The sequence below is a fragment of the Pongo abelii genome, chromosome 17 (genome assembly GCF_028885655.2).
Source record: "Pongo abelii isolate AG06213 chromosome 17, NHGRI_mPonAbe1-v2.0_pri, whole genome shotgun sequence".
Classification (NCBI taxonomy): domain Eukaryota; kingdom Metazoa; phylum Chordata; class Mammalia; order Primates; family Hominidae; genus Pongo; species Pongo abelii.
This window is the reverse complement of record NC_072002.2, coordinates 28,742,040-28,767,564: the sequence shown is the minus strand read 5'-3', so window position 1 is coordinate 28,767,564 and position 25,525 is coordinate 28,742,040. Positions and strand designations below refer to the sequence as shown.

The following is a 25,525-nucleotide window of genomic DNA, read 5'->3' as shown; positions in this document are numbered from 1 at the left end:
AGGAGTCTATAAATAACTAAAATAATTCACTGTCTGTCTATGTCCAGGTGCTATTTGGTAATTCTTTCAAAAACATTTTATTGATCATCTATTAATCACCAATATAGTCACGAGTACCTTGAGGAATATGAAGCTGATTAATCACACACCCGCTAAAGGGAGATAAGTATAGCAGCCACATGTCCTGGATAACCCAAGGTACATCTGCCTTCTGCCACTCATCCTGGCATAAGGATTAACAGCACTGCTTTCACTCCCCAAAATGTCCCAGTTTAAACAATAAATCATATGGTACCATATGGGTAAGAAATATACATAAATGAATAAGAAATGTAATACATGCCATTAAAAAATTACAGAGTGGCCTGGGTGTTCACAGGAGGGACACTATGTCTAACGACATGCACAGTGAAAGAACATTTCTGCTGGTTCTAGGACACTGTGCAGATCTTAAATGAATTTATCACCAAAATATCGAATACAAATTTCTGATCACTGAACTGATTTCCCACTATTTCAAAGATACTGCCAACCTAGAATTTATTATCCGGTTGATACTCGATGTTAATAATTCATAATGTTTGAATAAATTAATAAATGATTACAAATGAATGCATTTTGATAACTTATGCATGAATAATTAATCCTTCTTAATTGTATTAATAGTAGCTAACATTACTTGAGTACTCATGTACCAGGCATAGCTATCAGTCCTCTACATATACACTTTCAATTAATACTTATGACAGCCCAACAATATGTGTACCACTGTCACCCTCATTTCACAGAAGAGGAAACACCAAGCAGTTAAGTAACTTGTCCAAGGTTATACAACAGACAAGTAACCAGACAGTACAATTCTTGGGTCCCTCTTTGAACACCATACTATGCTGTAGCTTTTTTAACTATATTGTAAGTTTAGTTATCTGAAACTTAACCACTCAGTACACTAGCCAAATCCTTGCCACACACAATGATTTAAGTCAGAAACTGACACCATACTTCCTGTGGGAACCACTCGCCCTCATGTGGAGCCTGTCTGCATAGTGGCTTCATACTGTCACTTTCCTTATGTCATGGCAGCCACCTACTCTCACTTTTTAAAAAATTTTGCCTTTATTACCTATTTTAGAATCTTAAAATATTTATAGTTAATTATGTATTAATTCTGCACCCATAAGTCTTACGTAATACTTCATGAGAATAGCACAATAAGTCCCAAGATTCAGGGTCCAAAGGGTATCACAGAGGTTGTCTGCAACTCAGAATTTTCTAAACAGTTACATTACTCTCACTGATTCTATGTCACTCCCCTGCCACCCCCATCACAGCTAGTGCTGGTGCCTACTGCTGGGAGACATAAGGACAGGTCACATCACTGGACCCCTTGCAGATAATCTTCAGCAACAGCCTGAAATGTGGCAGCCCTATGGGGTGGCTGCACCCAGAGGAATAGCAGTGTTCACAGTGGTCTGGCTCTCAGGGATGCCAACTCCTAGGGGAAGGGGAAGTGCACCACATCAAGGGAACACCCCATGGGACAAAAGAGTCTGGATACCAGGCCTTGAGTCCCAGAACATTCTGCTCGTGGGAAGTTTCTTTCAGCAGAGGCATTAGTGCAATGCTGGTGCTCATGAAGGGTCTTGGAGAAGGGGACTTCTTTTCTCTCTTATCCATTACTGCAAACACAGCTGGGGCTTCTCCCACAAGAGCTTGACATGGGTGTATCTATAAACAGCCTTTCTGGAACACTTTAGGGTAACAGCATCCTCACATTAGGAGTGCCCTCCAGATTCACGCTTGCACAAGAGGTGGTAACAACTCCTCTCTACTTGGAACATCAACATTCCTAGACATTAAAACAGGTGCCTGTCTGATATGAATAGCTGGAACATTGGGTCAGGAGTGCATCTGGGAGTTGGATCACTTTCCTGCTGGCCTGGCAGAAGAACTAAGGTGGCTCCCACCCTTCACCCTGATGAGACCTCAGTGTTTTTCACTGAAAGCTCCCCCAGCCACCTCTGTCAGGGCTGGGACATCTGCCCACTATTGGGTACTGCATTTACCCAACTGCTTTAGCCACAACCAGTTTCTACCCAGGGATACTTCCCATACTGGCCTGAAGCTTTAACTATTCAACCCAGTAAATAAATAAAATACTGGGACAAAATAAATAAATAAATGCACACTGTGGGGAAACAAGATAAGCTTCAAGAGATCTCTGCCATTCCAACCCCATAGGAGATGCTGAACTTGTTCACACACTGAGCACACTGTTACTACAACAGGCATCTGGGAAAGCCACAATACAAAGATTCACTATAACCAAGGAACCCATACAAATTACTCAGTTCTAAAAGCACTAAGAGGCAAATTAGGCTATAATAAACTATAAACATGTAAGTCACATCCTTCTGAAATACCAGATAAAAAGGTTGATTACTAAGCTACTCAAGCATATACCAGAGAAAGGTGAAAACTAACATAAAGAAATGAAAAAAAAATTCAAGATATAAATGAAAAATGTTATAAAGAGATACATATTTCAAAGAAAAACCAATCAGAACATCTGGAAATGAAAGACACACTTAGGGAGTTTAAAAATGCAGTGGAAAGTTTTAACAATAGACCTGACCAAGTAGAAGAAAAAATTTCAGAGCTCGAAGATAAGGCTTTTGTTCACCCAATCAAACAAAAATTTAAAAAATAAATCAAAAGGAATGAACAAACTCTCCCAGGAATTTGGGATCATGTAAAAGGTCCAATCCTAAAAATAACTGGTGTTCCTGAGGGAGAAGAGAAAACAAAATGTTTAGAAAAATTACTTGATGGAATAATAGAGGAATACATCCCTGGTCTTGCTAGAGATTTAGATGTCCAAACACAAGAAGCTCAAAATTCCTGGGAGACTCACTGCAAAAAGGACATCACCAAGGTATATAGTCATCAAGCTATCTAAAGTCAACATGAAGGAAAGAATTCTAAGAGCAGTGAGACAAAATGCAATAGGTAACATATAAAGAAAAATCTATCAAACTAACAGCAGTCTTCTTAGCAGAAATTTTAAAAGCCAGAAGGAATTGGGATTTTATTTTTAGCCTCTTTAAACAGAATAACTGAGAGCCAAGAATACTGTATCCAGCAAAACTAAGTTTCAAAATGAAGGAGAAACAAAGTCGTTTTCAGACAAACAATGCCGAGGGAATTTGTCAGTACCAGACCAGCCCTATGAGAAAGGTTAAAAGGAGTTATAAATCTTCAAACAGAAGCTCAGTATGCATTAGAATAGAATCTCTTGAAAGCATAAAACTCACAGGGCCTATAAAACAATAACACAATAAGAAAACAAACCATCTGGAACAGTACCTCACATCTCAATATTAATGTTGAAAGTAAATGGTGTAAATGCTCCACTTAAAAGATACAGATTGGCAGAATGGATAGAAAAATCATAAACCAAATATCTGTATTTTAGAAACCCACTTAATATGTAAAGATTCATATAAATTCAAGGTAAAGTGGTGAAAAAAGATATTCCACACAAATGGAAACCAAAAGCTAGCAGGAGTTACTATCCTTATATCAGATAAAACAGACTTTCAAACAACAATAGTAAAAAAAAAAAAGACAAAGAAGGTCATTATATAATAATAAAAGGATCAATCCAACAAGAGGATATTACAATCCTAAATTTATATGCCCCAACTCTGGAGCTCCCAGATTCATAAAACAATTACTATCAGACCTAAAAAATGAGCTAGAACAGCAACACAATAATACTGGGGGACTTCAACACTCCACTGACAGCACTAGACAGCTCATCAAGACAGAAGGTCAACAAGAAGCAATGGAATTAAACTACATGATAGAACAAATGAATCTAACATATATTTATAGAACATTCTACCAAAGAACTGCAGAATATACATTCTTCTCATCAGCATATGCAGCATTCTCCAAGATAGACCATATAATATGCCACGAAACAAGTCTTGATACATTTTAACATATCAAAATCATATTAAGTATCTTCCCAGACCACAGTAGAATAAAACTGGAAATTAACCCAAAAAAGAACCTCAAAACTATATAAATACATGGAAATTAAACAATCTGCCCATGAATTATTTTGGGGTTAACAATGAAACCAAGATGGAAATTAAAAATTATTTGACATGAGTGACAACAGTGACACAGATTATTAAAACCTCTGGGATATAGCAAAAGCAATGCTAAGAGTACAGTTTACAATGTTAATGCCAATAAGAAAGTCTGAAAGTTCACAAATTGACAACCTAATGTCACACCTCAAGGAACTACAAGAGAAGAACTAAATCCAAAGCTAGCAGAAGAAATGACAAAGATCAGAGTAGAACTAAGTGAAATAGAAACAACAACAACAACAACAACAAAAAGTCAATGAAACCAAAGGCTGCTTCTGTGAAAATATGAACAAAATTGATAGACCATTATTAGCTAGATTAACCAAAAAGAAAAGATTCAAATAAACTCAGTTAGAAATGAAAATGATGACATTACAACCAAAACCATAGAAATATATAAAATCATTTGTGACTACTGTTAACACCTCTATGCACACAAACTAGAAAATCTAGAGGAAATGGATAAATTCCTAGAAACATACAACCCTCCTAGATTAAATCAGGAAGAAATAGAAACCTTGAACAGCCCAGTAACAAGCAATGAGTTTGAATCAGTAATATTTAAAATGTCAACACAAAAAAGCACAGAGCCAGAGGAATTCACAGCTGAATTTTATCAGACATTCAAAGAATTGGTGCCAATCCTACTGAAACTATTCTGAAAGACTGAGAAAGAGGAAATCCTCCCTAACTCATTCTAGGAAGCCAGTAACACTGATACCAAAATGAGGAAAGGGCATATCAAAAAAAAAAAATTAAGGAAAAGAAAACTGCAAATCAATATCCCTGATGAACATAGATGCAAAAATCCTCAACAAAATACTAGCTAACCAAATCCAACAGCACATCAAAAGATACTACACCATGAACAAGTGGGTTTTATTCCAGAGATGGAGGGATGGTTTAACACATGCAAGTTAATAAATGTAATATATCACATAAACAAAATTAAAAACAAAAGCTATATGATCATTTCCATATAGGTAGAAAAAATAAATTATAAAAACTCCAGTATCCCTTTATGATAAAAACCCTCAACAAACTAGACATAGAAGGGACACACCTCAAAATAACAAGAGCCATGTATGACAAACTTACAGCCAACATCATACTAAATGGGGAAAAGCTGAAAGCATTCGCCCTTGAGAACTAAAACAAGGATGCCCACTTTCATCCCTTCTACTCAACAGAGTATTGGAATCATAGCCAGAGCAATCAGTCAAGAGGAAGAAATAAAGGGCATCCAAATTGGAAGAGACCAAGTCAAAATAAAGACTGTATATCTCAAAAACCCTAAAGACTCCTCCAAAAGTCTCCTAGATTTGATAAATTAATTCGGTAAAGTCTCAGGTTACAAAATCAAAGTATACAAGTCAATAGCACTGCTATACACCAACAATGACCAAGCAGAATCAAATCAGGAACCCAAACCCCTTTACAATAGCTGCACGGAACCAAGGAGATGAATGATCTCTATGAAAAGAACTACAAAACACTGCTGAAAGAAATCACAGATGACACAAATGGAAATATATCCCATGCTCATGAATTGGAAGGATCAATATCATGAAAATGACCATACTGCTCAAAACAATCTACAAATTCAATGTAATTCCTATCTAAATACCAACATTATTTTTCACAGAATTAGGAAAAACAATCCTAAAATTCATATGGAACCAAAAATGGGCCAAAATAACCAAAGCAACCCTAAGCAAAAATAATAAATCCAGAGGTATCACATTACTGAACTTCAAATTATACCAAAATGCTATAGTTACCATAACAGCATGGTACTGGTATAAAAATAGGCACGCGGACCAATGTAACAGAATAGAGAACCCAGAAATAAAGCCAAATACTTACAACCAACAAAGGATACAAAAACATAACTGGGGAAGGGCCACCCTATTTAATAAATGGTGCTGGGAAAACTGGATAGTCCCATGTAGAAGAATGAAACAGGATCCCTCTCTCTCACCTTACACAAAAATCAGCTCAAGATAATCAAAGACTTAAGTCTATGACCTGAAGCTATAAAAATTCTACAACATAACCTGGAAAATCTCTTGCAGACACTGGCCTAGGCAGAAAATTTATGACTATGACCCCAAAAGCAAATGTAACAAAAACAAAAATAAATAAATGGGACCTAATTAAACAGAAAAGCTTCTGTACAGCAAAAGGCATAATCATCAGAATAAACAGACAACCCAGAGAATGGGAGAAGATATTTGCAAACTATGCATCCAACAAAGGATTAATATCCAGAATCTACAAGGAACACAAACAAGTCAGCAAGAAAGAAACAAATAATCCCAACAAAAACAATAGATGTTGGTGTGGATGTGGTGAAAAGAGGACATTTATACACTGCTTGTGAGAATGTAAGTTAATACAACCTCTATGGAAAACACTATGGAGAGTTCTTTAAAAACTAAAAGATCTATTCAATTCAGCAAACCCACTACTAGGTATCTACCCAAAGGAAAAGAAGTCATATCAAAAAGACATACACTTTGTTTATTGAAGCACAATTCACTATTGCAAAGATATGGAACCAACCTAAGTACCATTGTTCAGTGGGTGAATAAATAAAATGTGGTATATATACACCATGGAATACCACTCAGCCATAAAAATGAATGAGATAATGTCTTTTGCAGCAACTTGGATGGAGCTGTAGGAAATTATTCTAAGTGACATAACTCAGGAATGGAAAACCAAATACCACATGTTCTCACTTATAAGTGGTAGCCAAGCTATGGACACAAAGGCATACTCTGTGGTATAATGACCTTTGGAGACTCAGAAGGGGGAGGCTAGAAAGGGGGTGAGGGAGGAAAAAAACTACATATTGGGTATAATGTACACTACTCAGGTAATGGATGAACTAAAATCTCAGACTTCACCACTATACAATTTATCCAAGTAATCAAAAACTAAAAGCTATTGTAATAAAAATATTTTTTTATAAAAGGAAAGGAAATAAGGATGGGCATGGTGGCTCACATCTGTAATACTAGAACTTTGGGAGGCACAGGCAGAAGAACTGCTTGAACCTAGCAGTTCAAGACCAGACCAGCATGGGCAAAACAGTGAAACCTCATATATACAAATTAAAAAAAAAAATTAGCCAGGCATGGCAGCACATGAGATTCTGAGGTGGGAGGATTGTATGAGCATTGGAGGTCAAGACTTCAGTGAGCCAGGATCATGGCACTGCACTCCAGTCTGGGTGACAGAGTGAGACCCTGTCTCAAAAAAAGAAAAGAAAGAGAAGGAGAGGAAAGAAAAAGAAAGAAAATAAGGAAAGGAAAGGAAAGGAAAGGAAAGGAAAGGAAAGGAAAGGAAAGGAAGAGAGAATGGAGGGAGGGAGGGAGGGAGGAAGGATGGAAAGAAGGAAGGAAGGAAGGCAGGAAGGAAGGAAAGAAGGAAGGATGGAAGGAAGGAAGGAAGGAAGGAAAGAAGGAAGGAAGGAAAAAAAAAGGCAAACAGTATATCAAAGAGATATCTGCACTCCCATGTTTACTGAACCGCTACTCATAAGGGCCAAGATTTGGAAGCAACCTAAGTATCCATGAACAGATGAATGAATAAAGAAAATGAGGTACATATACACAATGGAGTATTATTCAGCCATAAAAAGTGAGATCCTGTCATTTGCAACAACATGGGTGGAACTGAATTATAGTTACCAGAGGCTGGGAAGGGTAGTGGAGGGTGATGCAGAACTGAGGATGGTAAATGGGTACCAAAAAATAGTTAGAAAGAATAAGATCTAGTATTTGATAGCACAACAGGGTGACTTCAGTAAATATGGTTTGGATCTGTGTTCCTGCCCAAATCTCATGTTGAATTGTAATCCTCAGTGTTGGAGGTGGGGCCTGGCGGGAGGTGATTGGATCATGAGGGCAGAATTCCCCTTTGGTATTGTCTTGGCAACAGTGAGTGAGTTCTCATGAGATACGATTGTTTAAAAGTGTGTAGCACCTCCCCATTCTCTATCTTCCTCCTGCTCCAGCTATGTAAGTAATGCCTGCTTCTCCTTTGTTTTCTGCCATGACTGTAAGTTTCCTCAGGCCTCCCCAGAAGTTGATGCCACCATGCTTCCTGTACATAATGCAGAACCATGAGCCAATTAAACCTCTTTTCTTAATAAATTACCCAGTCTCAAGTATTTCTTTATAGCAAAGCGAGAATAAGCTAACACAGAAAATTCATACCAAGGAGAGGAGCATTGCTACAGAGATACCTGAAAATGTGGAAACAGCTTTGGAACTGGATAACAGGCAGAGGTTGGAAGAGTCTAGGGGGCTCAGAAGAAGACAAGAAGATGAAGGAAAGTTTGGAACTTCCTAGAGACTTCTTGAATGGTTGTGACAAAAATGCTGACAGTGATATGGACAGTGAAGTACAAACTGAGGAGATCTCAGATGGAAATGAAGTTCTTGGGAACTGAAGCAAAGGTCACTTTGTTAAGCACTAGTGAAGAGCTTTGCTGCATTGTGACCTTGCCTTCAGGATCTCTGGAACTTTGAACTTCAGGTATGACTTAGGGTATCTGGTGGAAGAAATTCCTAAGGAGCAAAGCCTTCAAGAAGTGGACTGGCTGCTTCTAACAGCCTAGGCTCATATGTGTGAGCAAAGATATGACCTGAAATTGGAAGTTATATTTAAAAAGGAAGCAAAGTGTAAAAGTTTGGAAAATTTGCAGCCTGGCCATGTGGTAGAAAAGAAAAGACCATTTTCAGGGAAAGAATTCAAGCAGGCTACAGAAATTTGCATAGAAAAGAGGAGCCAGATTCTAATAGCTAAGACAATAGGGAAAAGGCCCTGAAAGCATTTCAGAGACATTCCTGGCAGCCCCTCCCATCACAGGCCTTGAGGCCAAGGAGGGAAGAATGGTTTTGTGGGTCACACCCAGGGGCCTCTGCTGCCCTGTGCAGCCTCAGGACACTGCTCCCTGCATCCCAGCCACTCCAGCTCCAGCCATGGCTCAAAGGGGCTCATATACAGCTTGTGCCACTACTTCAGTGGGTACAGGCCACAAGCCTTGGCAGCTTCCACATGGTGTTAAGCCCACAGGTGCACAGAGTTGAGGCTCAGGAGCCTCTGTCTCGATTTCAGACAACATATGGAAAAGCCTAGACATTCAGGTAAAAGCCTGCTGCAGTGGCAGAGTCCTCACAGAAAACCTCTGCTAGGGCAGTGCAGAGGAGAAATGTGGGGTTGGAGCTCTCAAACAGAGTACTCACTGGAACACTGACTAGTGGAGCTATGAGAAGAAGGCCACTGCCCTCCAGACCCTGGAATGGTAGAGCAACCTACAGCTTGCACCATGCTCCTGGAAAAGCTGCAGGCACTCAGTGCCAACCCCTGAGAGCAGCCACAGGGGCTGAACCTTGCAAAGTCTTAGGAGCTGAGGCTCCTGAGTCCCTGTTGGACCAAAGGCACTCAACTCAGGCTTGTGCTATGACTTGCTTTGACCAATGGCAGATGCAGGGCAAGCTGACACTTAAAATGTGTGTGTGTAACTTGTTTTCAGCTCATGGCACTGCAGTTACTTACCATTAAAAAGATCATGCTTTAGTTAGCCTCTGCTCCTTTAGAGTGGGCCCCCAGAGCAAACACAGGTAGAATACACCTGAGCCTGAAATGAAGCCTTTTATAAAACCATGCAGTCAAGCCCAGGCCTGGATAAGCCCAATCATGAGTGGCCTAAAGATCTACTAATGTGTTGTTTTAAGACATTGAATTTTGAAGTATTTTTACAGCAATAGCAGACAGATAGAACAATCTATACAAAAAAAGGGCAAAGCTTTGAATATGCACTTCACACCAAAATTTATGAAAAGTTGCTTAACTCCATTAGTAATCAGGAAAATGAAGAAAGAAACCACAATGAGGTACCAATGCATCCCCACTAGAATGACAAAAATTAAGAAGTCTGTCACTACTAGATGCTGGCAAGGTTGAGGAGCAATGACAACTCTCATACTCTGCTGGAAGAAGATTAAATGTTGCAACCCATAAAAAGCAACTCAGAATGAACTTGAAAGTTGAAGATAATTCCAGCAAATTCCATGACCCCATGGCTCCAGCAATTACACAAAATTAAGAGATAAGTTCACGTTAATGGGAAAAAAATGAAAACAATTATCAACAGGAATCTGAGAAAATAAACTGTGGCATATTCAGACAATATAACATTACACAATGAAAATAAATCAACTGCAACTACACATGCAAGAATATAAATATTATCAATAATGTTGAATGAGCAAAGCAAGCCAGAAGACTATATACTACTTTTGTTGAGAGATGGGATCTTGCTATGTTGCCCAGGCTGAACTCAAACTCCTGAGTTCAAGCGATCCTCCTGACTCAGCCTCCCCAGTAACTGAGATTACAGGTGCATGCCACCATGCCCAGCTTTATACTACCATTTTTAAAATACAAAATCAAGCAAAAGCCCTTAATGTGTACCTTAGATATATATGGTAAACTATATAAGTAGTATATATAAAGTAAACTACCTCTTATACAGTAAAGCTTTTTTGAAGAAGCATGGAAATAGGAAACAAAAAATTCAGCATAGCAGTTGGGGAGGAAAATTAGTATCATGTTTTCATTCTTAAGCTGGATGGTGGCTTTATAGATATATGTTTACTATACTTCATGACTTACATATTGAAATATGTATGTTGCCTTGTATAAATACAATATTATAGGATTTCTTAAAGTCCTTTGAAATGGTGTACCCTACTCATCCAATATAAGAAAGAAAAGTTGATACAGGTAAAAGAGTAGACACAGTATGTTTTCTTTTAACTGAACAGTCCATTTTTCCTGCTTTGAAACCCCTTTTTCAGCAAGGCTTGCTCCTTTTTTGATTGGGAAAAAGTATCTCACCAGATCTTTTGTAAGAACATACCACGTACAGTCAGCAACAGGCAGAAGATAGGGTGCGTGCACTGCTCCTACCCATCTACCTTCATTAGATCACACTATTCCGAAGGAAGGAGGAGTCTATGACCGAACCAGGGCATCAGCCTCCTCCATCCTACTCCTTGACACAGGGCATAAGCTATGCCCTGGCATTTCTAACTCCACTGAGTGAAATCTGAGCAGAGACAAAATATGGAAATCACAAGAAAGACAAACTGACTCTGGCTCTCTTAAGCGAAAAAGGTGTCTACTGTAAGAATATCCAAGGCTCAGAGATTTAACATCTGTGACAAGATCAGACAGAAACAAAGGGATCAAGAAAGCAGATGGCAGACCAAACATCCCATGGCTAAACCAGCCTGATCAGCATGGCACCCCATTTCTTCTGCTGCTGAAACCCCTGGAATGAGTGAACTAACTACTTTACCTGTTCCCTTCTTGCTAGAGTCTCTCTCTCTCAAGCCAAAGTCCTGGGAAACAGCATCCAATTGACCAATCTTAGATCTTCTTCCTGCACTCTTGGACAAAGCAATGGGGAAATGGAGGATCTGCCTCCTGGAAAACCCTAAGTCTTCTCTCATAATTCCCGTAAAGGAAAGCAGGGTTCTATGAGCAAGAGAGATGGATGATGAGTAGGGGAGGAAAGGCTGCTTCCCACTCTGGGCTATGAGATGTCATCAGCTAGTTGTACATACTTTTCATATCCAACTGCATGGCTACAATGTAAGAGGAATGTAGAATGGTTGCCGAGGTCTGAAGTTCTGTTCCACTGATAAGTATTGTTATTGATGATGTCATTATTGGGCATTCCAAGGGCGTCAGCAATATTAATTTCTTCTTACTATAGGACAGACAGTACATTAAGCATTGTATGTTCATTAATTTGTCTACTCCTTCCAATGACCCTGATTTAACTGTAATAGCTACATACATGATCTTTCAGTTATGGACAGGGGAAAATAACTGTAAAAGAATACAGGCAACACTTAGAAAAAGGAAAAATAATAAACACAGGAAAAGAAACGCACTATTACTAGAAAACAGGAAAATGCGTATTAAATGTAAATATCCTCTTCTACTCAGGAATATGACTGGTAAAGATAAGGCTCACCAAGTGTTGAAGCGAGTGTGATGCAAGCATCAGGAGCTCTCACATCCTGCTGAGGAGGTGAAAATTGGTACAACTACTTGATGAAGCCCTTGGTAATATCTAACAAAGCTGAGTAAGGCTGGAACTACGCATGCCTAGAACCCGGCTGTTTCTAGATAGATAGAAAACCTCTAGCACATGTGCAAAAGGTACAATGTTTATCATGGCTTTTGTTTGTAACAGGAAATATATGATAATACCCAAACACCCATCAATAGGAAAATGAATAAATTGTGATATATTCAAAAATGGAATGTTATACAGCACTTAAAAGAGCTACAGTGATATATATTCTATCACAGATAACTCTATAAAATATATTTGAACCAAAAGAACAGGGTGCAGGATGACACATACCATACATCATTTACATAATATTTGCTTATAGATACACACACACATCAGGTTAAAATGTAACAACACTACTGAAAACGAGACCAACGACAGCACAGCAATTATGTCTCAGGAGGGGTGAAGATACACAGGTTTGGGGACAGGAGACTTCAAGTGTAATTGCAATGCTTCATTTCTTAAAAAAGCAGAACCAAGTGTGGCAAAATACTGAGATTAGTAAATCTGGACAGCCAGCGCAGAGTTGTTCATTTTCTTATTCTCTATACTTCACTGCATATTTGAATATTTAAAACAAAAATTCAACATTAGGGGTAGGTTATAGGACGAATTTTATATGTTCTCATATTTATTTCTTTAGAGGTCTCATTTGCCCCTGAATATCATCATCAAGTAACCACGTTGTGTATTCCCTCAAAAGCAATCATTTGCTCAGAACCTTAAAAAACAATGAAGACATTTAACAAATCATAATTATCATCATCCCTGTAACTGCATTTATTAAGTAAGTTCCTACTGTGTGCCAAGCACATGGGGACAGCCTGGCAACAGCCTCTTTACACTGAAGTAGCTCAAGGTGACACTGCCAATAACAGCAAAGCTGCAATTTGTCTATCTCCAAAATGTGACACCTTACCTCATGGCTCCATTTCTAAAAGTATATTGCTGCTGCCCCTGGCTACATTATAGTAGCAAAGTATGTGTTTCATGCATAGGGGTAATATTAACATATATATTTGACTGGCAGGTAGTGGGAAAGCGTGTAAATAAATGACTTGCCTAAGCTCATGTGACTAGCTGGTAGCAGAGCTAGAACTGGAATCTAAATTTTAAACAATAGACCACTTCATAGCTTATTGAGAAGGACAGACTACACTAATTACAACAGATTTTCCAACAAATGCCTCTCTGAAGCTTTTCCAAAATTGAATGTTCCTAATATCACACCACTAAGCACTGTTCAAATAAATTGCCTTCCAGGAATATCTTTAATACTCTGGCACTTGAATCATGACAACTAGCACTACTGCCAAAATGACATACAACATTAAATGACATGAAAACGCACTATATGCAGAAATAAAATCAAACTATTTTGTTGCTAGAACATGTCTCTACTAGGAGCATTTCAAGATAGCATTAAATTTTTGTGAATTTATTACTTGGAATTTTCATTCAGCAAATAAAAAACTAGTACTACGGAAACTTTCTCTAATCTGATACGGTGACAGGCGAGAAGTCAGAATGAAGTAGTGGAAAAGTCATCCAGTCACACAAGTTCTAGATCTGACTCTCCAGCTTAGCTGGCAAGGAGACAAAGGCAAATCACAGCCTCATGAAGCCTCACCCACACTGAATACACAGAGCTCTGCTGGAAAATGGGACCACGTTTGGGAATACGTTATTTTTAAAAATTGAAGTGTAACATACATGCAGAAAAATGAATAACAGCTTAGGCCAGCGCTCAATAAATTTTCATGCACTGAACACATGTAATTAGCTTCCAAATCAAGAAACAGAACATGCGAACACGTACCCCTTGGTCACTACTTCAATCAAGGCAAATCTTGATGGTTGTCCCACCTTCTAACACAATAGATGACTTCTGTTTCTTTTTTCTTTTCTTTTCTTTTTTTTTCTTTTTTTTTTTTTTTTTTTTTGAGACAGAGTTTCGCTCTGTCGCCCAGGTTGGAGTGCAGTGGTGCGATCTCGGCTCACTGCAAGCTCCGCCTCCTGGGTTCACGCGATTCTCCTACCTCAGCCTCCCGAGTAGCTGGGACTACAGGTTCCCACCACCACGCCCGGCTAATTTTTTGTATTTTTAGTAGAGACGGGGTTTCACCCTGTTAGCCAGGATGGTCTCAATCTCCTGACCTCGTGATCCAGCCGCCTCAGCCTCCCAAAGTGCTCGGATTACAGGCCTGAGCCACCACGCCCGGCCTTCTGTTTCTTTTTATACACTCTAGAAATGGAATTACAGAGTATTTGTCTTTGTCCATTTTCTGTTGCTTATAACATAACACATGAAACTGGGTAATTTATAAAGAAAAGGAATTTATTTCTTACACTTATGGAGGCTGAGAAGTTCAAGGTTGAATGGGGCACATCTGGTGAGGGCCTTCTCGTGGTGGGAACTGTCTACAGAGTCCCAAGGCGCACAAGTATCGCACGGTGAGGGGGCTGAGCACGTTGGCTCATGTCTCCTTCCTCTTCTTATGAAGCCACCATTTCCACTCCCATGATAACCCATTAATCCATTCACCCATTAATCTATTAATCCACAAATGGATTAATCCATTCAAGGCTCTTGCCTTTTAAATGCTGCGCACCTCTCCATATTGCCATATTAGGGATTAAGTTTCAACAGGAGTTTTGGACGAGACAAACATTCAAATCATATCAGTTGCATAGTTTTCTGTGTCTCATTTCTTTTACTAACATAATGTTTGTGACACCCATCCATACTGTTGTATGCAGATGTAGACAGTACACCCTTACTCTTGTATAGTATTGCAGAGTGTGTAAAACACATTTATCCATTTTGTTGCTGATGAGTATTTGAGTAATTTCCAGCTTTGGGATACTACAAATAATGCTACTTAAACAATCTACTATACTTATTTTGCTGAAACATACATTCAGTACATTTCTGTTAAGTCCATACCTAGGAGTGGAACTCTCATGTCACAGAGTATATGAATTACTTTCCTATTGCTGCTGTAACAATTTACCCCAACTTGGTGGCCTAAAACAACACAAATGTATTATCTTACAGTTAAGGAGGTCAAAAGTCCTAAATAGATCCCACTAGGCTAAAAATCAAGGTTTCGCCAAGGGTGTGCCCAGAAGCTCTAGAAGATAATCCATTTTCTTGCCTTTCGCAGCTTCCAGAGGCTTCCAGCATTCCTTGGCTCGTGACCCCTTCCTCCACCTTCAAAGCCAGCAATGGCTGATCAAGTCTTCTTAGGATAATGTCACCCAGACACAGATTCTTCTGCTTCCCTCTTCCACATTTAAAGGAACTATGCAATTACATGGGTCTGCCTGAATAATCCAGAATATCTCCCTTAAAGTCAGCTGATCAGCAAACTTCATTTCATTGCAACCTTATTTCCACCTTTCCATACAACATAACATATTCACAGGCTCCAAGAAGCAGGATATCAACATCTTTGAGGGTCAAGATTCTACCACCCATAGTATGCATATATTCTGAAAGTGTTTTTAAAACTTCTACTACAAACACTTTATATGATAATAAAACAAACTCAAGCTTCTTTCTTTCTATGTAGCAGATCTGATTTCTTGTTAGCCTTATAATTCTCTCTAACTAGAAAAAATTTTTTTGCAGTTACTAAATATTAAAATACATTTTAAAAGTTGTAAATCTATATCTAGTTATTTTCCACTTTGTGCAACACAATACACTAGGGGCTACAGAAATATAAAATAAGTGACTTCTGGTCGAGAGGTCAACTGAGCAGATGCAGAGGAAAAAAGAAATACTAGGAAAATACAGCAAAATTATTTATATTACACAACTCAGTTCTGGATTATTAAAAAACAGAAATGTCAGAAACAAACAAAAAACAACTGAGGAACTAAATCAGATATACATATTAGGGGTTTTGCTTTTTATTCCTATCTGGGGGTAGAAACTGAAGCCATAAGCTAAATGCATGGTTTTGAGCTAGAAATTGTCTCCATCATCCAAAAGGTTGTCCTATCTTTGATTAATGACTAATAAACCTTCACTCACTGGCTTAGACAGTATCACAGAGGAGGACCACCCCATTAAAACACTGTTGGAACAAGAATCGCTGAGAGATCAGAGATCCAATCTTGTACTAAACATAGGTGTGGCGGTCCAATTCCCCCTACCCAGCAATGCAGAAACCTCAAATCAATTATAATAAAACTGCCCCATAGCAATACCTCAACAGCCTGGGATGCTCTCAAAATTAGTATGAAAAAAAAGTCTCACTGAAGATAAGCTCTTGGACTAAAACTAGAAAGCCCACAATGAAGCTCACCAACCTAAGTGTCATAAGAAGCAGCAAACAGAAGCATGAATACCCTAGACGTCTTCATAACAGAAAAAGCCTAGAGGAACTTAAAATCAAGTATGTATAAACTTGTGATGAAATACGTGAAAAAACAAACTTGGTAAGATAAGAACAATATTTTTGTTTCAAAAAGAGCAAATTTAAAAAAGAAGTAAATACAAAATCTGGAAATAAAATGCATAATACAGTATGAAAGCATCTGTAGGTATGTTGAATAAGTTTACTTTTTAGAAGTGAAAACTGGTATATTGGAGGCGATCACCCAAAATAAAGCACAGGAAGATCAAGCGCTAAAAATTATCAAGGAGAAGAGACATAGAGGATAAATTAAGATAACTTATATCCAACAGTAGATTTACAAGGTGAGATTAAAAAAAAAAAAAAGAGGAAATATGTAAAACGCAAGATTAAGCACAGTCCCTGACCTCCAGGAGCTCACAATCCAGCAGAAAAATCACTGGCCTATGTTCTCAGAGCTGAAAATAGCACTCAGGACTCATGACTCCCAGGGAAGGGCTCTTCCCACCTTGACATTCTGCCTTCATATCATGTCATCAGCTTCTCACCCTTCAGGCTTGAACTGACATAATTTGAAAGCAGGGAAATAATGCTACCCTACAAGCCCTGAGCGAGTCAGAGCTGAGGTAAGGATCTACTTTGCTGAATCTAATTAAGACCCACTATTGTAGTTTTAACTACCCTCCTCTTGGTTAAAATAAGCCAAATAGTTGACATGTTCTGAAGACCACTGGGCTGCTCATAGCATAAAATGCGTTAAGAAGAACCTATTGGTTTAGCCAGCCCGACATCCTCTTTCTTTGTCCAACTACCTGATTTTTAGTTTGGGGAGTTTCATTCTGAGTCACATGGTTCCAGGGTAGGCAGGTAACTCAGAAAGGGCCCATTCAATAAAATTTACCCTCGTGGCCACAGTCATTGGTTCAGGGATGGATATGTAACCTAACCAAAACCAAAGAGATTCAATTCTAGGATTCTTATCAGAAATACTATGCAGAAGAACCTCTTTATCTAGGACTGTTAGATTCATAGAATGTAAGCCTAGATCTGCAGGGGCCGCTAAGTAAAAGAAAGGTCCGTTCAGACCAAAGACAATGCAGAGGAAGGTGGAACAAAGTGCTGGGAGTGACTAGCCTCTAGAGTCAGCCATGACTGGTCCAACTCCACCCCAGTACTGCTCAGTTTTGTGAGCTAATAACTTCCCTTTTCTGGTTCAGCCATTTCTGTTCTTTGCAACTAGAAGAATCCAGACTAATAAAAATGTTGAAAGCTAGAAAGCAGCAGTAGCAGTAGCAGCAGCAACAGTATGAGAATAGATGCTCTCTAAATAGCTCTCCAATTTAAAACACTGAGAAAGATTTGGATTGTAATCCCAACGTTACTCTAACTCATTAACTATACCCTACTTTGTGAATGCAATTTCCATTCTGTAATGTCTTAAGAGTTCTTCCAACTACCTTAAAAGACCTCAAAAAATTACAAACAACAATTTAAAACAAAATTCTTTTTAATTAGTTAAAATGTGAAAAAAATACATATGGCATTTAAAATTTTAGGAAAATTAAGAGCTGCCACAAAATAAAAGTATGAAAACTTTCAAAGGTAGGAATCAATAATAATGATAATGAATGGGTTTTAGAAAATGAAGAAGCAAAAAAAGGTAAGGCTTTGGTGCCAAAAAGAAAAAAAAACATCTAATTGGGCCAAGCGTGGTGGCTCACGCCTGTAATCCCAACACTTTGGGAGGCTGAGGCGGGCAGATCACAAGGTCAAGAGATCGAGACCATCCTGGCCAACATGGTGAAATCCCATCTCTACTAACAATACAAAAATTAGCCGGGTGTGGTGGCACGTGCCTGTAGTCCCAGCTACGCGGGAGGCTGAGGCAGGAGAATCACTTGAACCTGGGAGGCGGAGGTTGCAGTGAGCCAAGATCGCACCACTGCACTCCAGCCTGGCGACAAAGTGAGACTCCATCGCAAAAAAAAAAAAAAAACCTAATTGTTTATGAATAAGATTAGCATGGAGAAGCAGGATGCAGGTAGGGTGGGAAGAGATGTACACATGTGTGTTTACATAACTGGGAAGATAGCTCCAGCCATAAGAGAACAACCACGGACATCTCTCCAGCAAATCAATGGAAACAAGACATCTTTTTTCTGTCATCAACTTTCAAGGTCTCTGTGTCTCTTTATGTTCCTAGTCACTCAATAATGTTACAATGATCTTCCCCAAAACCCTCAAATATCAAATATTAATATGCCAATAAGTGCACTAAACTCATCCTTTCTCTCCATTCTGTCTGCAAGAAGTTACATATATCTGTACTATGTGTTCTATCCAGAAATATAGAACACATCATGTATGAGGTAGCCAGATATTAAGTGGCCTTAAAGCATTCCAAACGATGCCATATTTGATTGAGAAAGCACATTCTGTACATTTTGACACATGTGAAATCAAGATGGTCTTGCAGTGCTGCTAACCAGGTAGTGGTTCTTATGTAGTCATCGCTGCCTGCCTAAGCACAGGTTTGGCTGTGCCTCTTGGCAGCTTGACAGAACATCTGCAACCTTTTGATGCTCAGGTCAACAAAGGTTGACCTAAGACCATTTGAAAAAGGAACAGGAGTCCCAGTTGGTGTCAGGTAAACTCTCTGATGATACCATCACATGCAGAATGCATGTCAATAGCTTGGAAGAAAAACCCAGAGACAATATTAAAACACCCTCTTGAGAAATGATTCAACATTAACACCCCCAAGGGCACAAAGGGTGATACTCTACAGGAAAACACAGGCATCAATGACTCTAAGTTAAAAGTGATTCAGTACTCAGACTCGGAAGGTGACAAAGTTTTTTTAAAAAAATATCTAGTTTATTAAACTAATAATTTTCTCTTAAATATGTACAAAAATGATAATAAAAATATGTTTAAAAAGTACAGGGGAGTTCCTTCAAAAAGGAACATACATTCTTCATGATTAAAAACATCAAAATATAATTGTTTAATTGGCATTGTTTTTTCTTACCTAGTGGTCCTTAAAATAATGAAGCAGCTTACAGGCAATAATGTAGTGGAGGAAACCCAGTAATTTTTACAGGAATGTCATACATAGCAAATCTACCTTCTAGTTTATGAAAGATATAGTTTGTTTGGGGGTAAGGAGATTTCTTTGTGATTCCCAAAAACATATGAGCTGATTTCCTCACCATATTGCCCATGAAATTTTAACTGTCTATTGACAATTATGTATTTTTATCTTTGCTCTGTCAAATCTGTGTCTGGATTTAAATAAGATCATTAAATATATTTCTGAAATGTCCCCTTTATATATGTCCAAAATCACTGAAATAAAAATATAACTCTAGCAACACTAAAAAAAGCATGTACCAAGACCTCTCTTGAACCGTTAATGGTTTACCTTTGTCTCTCCAAAATTTGTCTTTCTAAGGTATCAAGGCTCTCAGAAATCAATTGCTCTCTTATTTTATTTTATTTATTTTTTTTTTTTGAGATGGAGTCTTGCTCTGTTGCCCAGCCTGCAGTGCAGTGGCACGATCTCAGCTAACTGCAACCTCCCTCTCCTGGGTTCAAGCAATTGTCCTACCTCAGCCTCCTGAGTAGCTGGGATTACAGGCACCCACCACCACGCCCAGCTAATTTTTGCATTTTTAGTAGAGACAGGGTTTCACCACATTGGCCAGGCTGGTCTCGAACACCTGACCTCAGGTGATCCGCCCGCCTCAGCCTCCCAAAGTGCTGGGATTACAGGTGTGAGCCACTGCGCCTGTCCTCAATTGCTCTTTTAGAGATAAAAATAATATGCTATCACAGCACACTAATTATATGGGTATTAGAGGATCATGACTACTCTAAAATCAATTTGCAAACTAAAAATAATGCATGCTTCTTTGCTGTAATGATATGCACTAAAGATCACCTATCAAATCTGGGTTATTCTTCCAACAGCTGTAATATGGTTTGGCTCTGTGTTCCCACCCAAATCTCATCTTGAATTGTAATCCCCCTAATCCTCCACATGTCAAGGGAGGGACCTGATGGGAGGTGATTGGATCATGGGGGCAGTTTCTCCCATGCTATTCTGACAGTGAGTGAATTCTCACGAGATCTGATGGTTTTATAAGCGTTTGACAATTCCTCCTTCACACACTCCCACTCTCTTCTGCCATCTTGTGAAGAAGGTGCCTTCTTCTCCTTCCACCAGGATTTTAAGTCTCCTGAGGCCTCCCCAGCCATGTGGAACTGTGAGTCAATTAAACCTCCTCTGTTTATAAATTACCCAGTATCAGGTAATATCTTTATAGCAGTGTGAAAACGGACTAATACAAGCTGTATGTAGTCACTCCTTAATTCCTTCATTCATGTATTAAATCAAATCTAGTAGTTAACGGCTCAAAAGAAAGGTCACAAGTAGTCACAGGCCAGCCCTATGATGTCAAGTGCTTCTAAATGCTGTTTAATTTTGCAAATAAACCTTCTTTGAGGGTATCTAAGTAGGATGTAATACTTTAAGGCAGACTAACCAATACTTTCTTGAATGACAAAAGAGACTACATAAAATACTAAACTAATAAAGGCATTGGAGAGCTATGAAAGAAATAAGAACTAGAAAGTATAAGATTACCTAAAACCAAAAAAAAGAGGAGAAATTCAAAGAGATAAGTTGTCAATATATGACATTTTCCTGGTTATATTTACACAGGTAAAGGACCATGGCAGAGCTTAGGTGATCTTAGGAGGCCAAAGGATCGAAATTGGAGACTTGAAGACTCTCAAACACATGAACAGTGTTACTCTAATATTTAGCAAGGTAAGCAAAAAAGCTAAGCCATAAACATTATAATGCAAAGTAGAGTTTTTCTACCAGTCACATAGTACTGTGAAGGCTGAAGATCAACAATGAAAACTCAACAAGGAGAAGAGGTGAACACAACAGAATTCTCAGTAAATTCGTGCAGGGGAATGCTTGAGGAATAAGGTCCAACCAGAGACAGACTGAGGCTTACAGAAACTGTCACCTAACTTCACCTCAGCTAGCTTAAGGTGATACATCCCCCAATTCATTTGCCTTGCAGAAAACAGGGTGAACTCTCTCGAGAGGAAAATAATATCAATTTGTAACATTTACAACCTCTATAACTTTTTATACTCAAAGCCTAGCGTTCAATAGAAAATTACAGGCGTAGTAAGAGGTAAGATAATATGACCTAAAACTAGAACAGATCCATAGGTGATTCAGATATTAGAGCTAATACCAAAGACCTTAAAATAATTATGTTCAAGAAAATTAAGGAAAATTAAATTAAATTAATGAAAGACAGTATATTTCACCAGATATCTGGAATGTGTAAAAAGAACCAAATGGAAATTCTAGAACTGGAAAATACAATATCTGAAACTCATTGATGGATGGGTTTAACGACAGATTGACATTGCAGTAATCTGCATAACAAGTCAGTAGAACATATCCAAACTAAACAGAGAAGAAGAATAAAAAGGAAAGAAAAGGAGCATAAAATATATAGGTCACAATAAAAAGACATAAAATGTAATTGGGATCCCAAAAAGGAAAAAAATGAGAAAACTAATGAATCAATCTTTGAAGAGAAAAATGCCAAAAATGTTCCAAAACTGAGAAAAACACCAAACAATAGACTCTCACCAACGTTCCTAGAATGGAAATGCATACAAATATCAAACAAAAGACACATAGGAATGTTCACAGTGTACTTATAATAACAAAATGTTCATCAAGAGAAGAATGGATAAATTATGATACAGTCATTAAACAGAATGAACAAGCAATGTATAGTAATGAGAATAAACAGACTATAACTACATGTATCTACAGCAATAAATACCACAAACATTATGTTGACTTGAAGGGATGCATACCATACAATTCTATTTCTACAAAGTTCAATAACAGGCAAAACTAACCTAAAGCATGGGAAGTCAAGACAGCTATTACCTTTAGAAAATAGTATCTGTACAAAATAGTACCTAAGATAGGGTTTCTAAAGTGCTGGGAATGCTCTGTTTTCAATATAGTTGCTGGACACACGGATGTGTTCACTTTGTGAAAACTCACTAAGCTGAACACGTACGTTTGATGCACTTTTACAAATATATGTTTAAGTTCAATGACCAGTTTACTTAAATGAAAGAAGCTCTATAAACCCTAAGTAAAATAACTATAAAGAAATTCAAATCTAAGCATATGCTATTAAGAGTACTTATATAAACACAAAGAAAAAAAATCTTAAAAGTAGTATGGGATGGAGAGGAAGGAGAAGGGAATACATTACTTTCAATGAACAACAATAACACATACAGCTGACTTCTAACAGGAACAATGAAAGCCATAAGACAATAGAATGGCCTTGTTAAATTGTTTTAAAGCAACCCAAAAATCCCTAAGTACTCACTAATAATTTTATAACAATGAATATATTATCAAAAAATAAAAATTGAAATGAAGATGTTTTTGAACAAATAAAAACTTTAACAATCCACTGACAACAGAACCATACTAAAAGAAGAAGAAAATGGAGAAGGAGAAAGAGGAGGAGGAGGAGAGAAGAAAAGAGGAGGAGGAGAAGGAGGGAAAGAAGGAAAATGGAGGGTGGAGAGGAGAGGAGAGAGTTCTTCAGGTAGAAGAAAAATGATCCCCAACAGAACACAGAAATGCAAAAAGAAATTAAAACAACAAAGGTAAACATGTGGGTAAACATAAATTAATGCTGATAAACAATAGTATTGGGTCCTGAGTTATACTTATGTCTAGAATTAATATCCATATCAACAATAATACAAAAGATGACAAGGAAAATTAAATTGACATTTTCTAAGGAAAAAGAAGGAAACTAAGCAACAAATTGTTTCATATAATTATAAAGAAAGGATAGAGATTTCTAATCATTATAGTAAACACAAAGGCCAGTAAAAAAATAGATAAATATCAGGTCAAAAGAGTGTATCAAGTAGAAGACAAAGAGTTGTGACAAATATGAACAAATGTCATTAATTTTATTAAATGCAAAGGAGTCAAATACTCTAATTAAAAAACCAAAATTATCAGAGTGGATATTAGAAACCTAAACAGTAAACTTGTTTACCTACAGGACAAATGCTTTAAATATAAAGACATAAAAGACTTGAAAATATGTTTTAACATAAAAAGACATACCATGAAAAAACCTAACTTTTTAAAAGATTGATAAAACTGTACTAATATAAGAAAACCTAGACTGTAAGGCAAGAAATATTACCAGATATTTTTTAAAAGAACACCTCATAAGTATAAAGGCAATAATCCCTTATGAAGAAATAAGAATTCTCTATTAGTGTGTACTCATTAACAGAATTTCAAAACACGTAAAGCAAAAATTGACTGCTAAAGGGAGAAATGAACAAACCCACAAATATATTGGAGACTTATCACTATCAGTAGCTTATAAAACAACCAGATCCACCCCTACCGCTGACCCAAACATCGTATCATTTAGGGCTACATGATGCAGTTCACAAATTTGACCATGTATACAACACTGCACCAACAAAGATAATGAAAAAATGTCTTTCAAAAGCACTTGAAACATTTACCAAAATTGACTATGCATGCTGGGTCATAAAGCAGACTTCAAAAAAGTTTAATTATAGTCATTCAAAAAATATTCTCCAAACACAATGTAATTAAGCAAGAAATCAATCAGAAACATTTAACAGAAAATCCTCAACTGCTTGGAAATTGAATGCTTCTAATATCAAAATAATCAAAGAATAAATCACAATAGAAATGTGAAAATAGCTTGAACTGAATAATTCAGATATGATAAACCATAATTTGTGAGATGCAGCTAAATCTCATGCTTAGAAGGAAAGTGTAGCCTTAAATGGATTATCATCATGAGCTAGAAAAGGAACAGAAAATCAAATACAAGCGAAGTTTTTTAAAAAGAAAATAATTTTTTAAAAGAAAATATCAATGGAATGGAAATAAAATGCACAATAGACAAAGCCAAAAGTTTATTCTTTAAAAAGATTAATAAAATTGATAAACTCAAGGCAAGACAAAAAGCAAAAGAAAAGAAAATACAAACTGACAGTATCAGGCAGGGAAAGGAAGGATATGATTACAGATCATACATATATTAAAGACATAATAAAACATTATAAACAACTTCTCACTAATTAATCTGAAAAATTAAATTATAGAATAAAATTTCTTAAAAATGAAATATCAAATCGAGAAAATGTTAAAAATCTGAATTCTACTTTGTCTATAAAATAAATTGAAGCTCTTATTAAAACCTTTCTATAAAGAAATCTCCAAGCCCAGAGAGCTTCACTAGTGAATTCTTCTAAATATTTTTTTAAAAATAACACAAAGCTCACATTCTTCCAGAGAACAGAAAAGGATTAACCTTCTCAATCTATTTTATGAGGCCAAAATAACAACAGCCTAAAAACCTAAGAACATTATGAGAAACTTACAGACCAAATTTTTATGAACATCTTTTTTTAAAATCCTTTTAAAAAGAGGGAGGGATGTAAGCAAGATGGCAGAATAGCAAATGCCAGCCCTCATGCTGCCACAAAAACACCAATTTTGGCAACTATCCACAAACAAAAATAACTTTGTGAGAACCCCAGAGTCTAGCTAAGTTTCTAGCAGCTTGATGAAGCAAAAAAATCTGACAGTAGATGCATTAAAAAGGGTGAAAAGCAATTTCACATTACCCACATCACTTCTCCCGCAAGGTGGCACAGCTCAGTGCCAAGAGAAGCCTCCTTGGCAC

General features: G+C 37.5%; 1 protein-coding gene across 4 annotated transcripts in view; it reads right to left on the bottom strand.

Moving 5' to 3' along the window:
* L3MBTL4 (L3MBTL histone methyl-lysine binding protein 4) overlaps window positions 1–25,525 on the bottom strand; it is a 461,605-nt gene that overhangs the window by 361,397 nt on the left and 74,683 nt on the right. The window contains exons 1-2 of one of the 4 annotated variants that reach the window (XM_054537672.2): window positions 11,810–11,862; window positions 11,542–11,632 (exon numbers count right to left, since the gene is read on the bottom strand). The exons of 1 other annotated variant lie outside the window; for it this stretch is intronic. The gene's annotated coding sequence lies outside the window, so the exon portion shown is untranslated. Of the gene's footprint in view, window positions 1–11,541; window positions 11,863–25,525 lie in introns of those variants that run through there. 2 more of the 4 variants (XR_008515838.2, XM_054537674.2) reach the window with 2 other exon arrangements.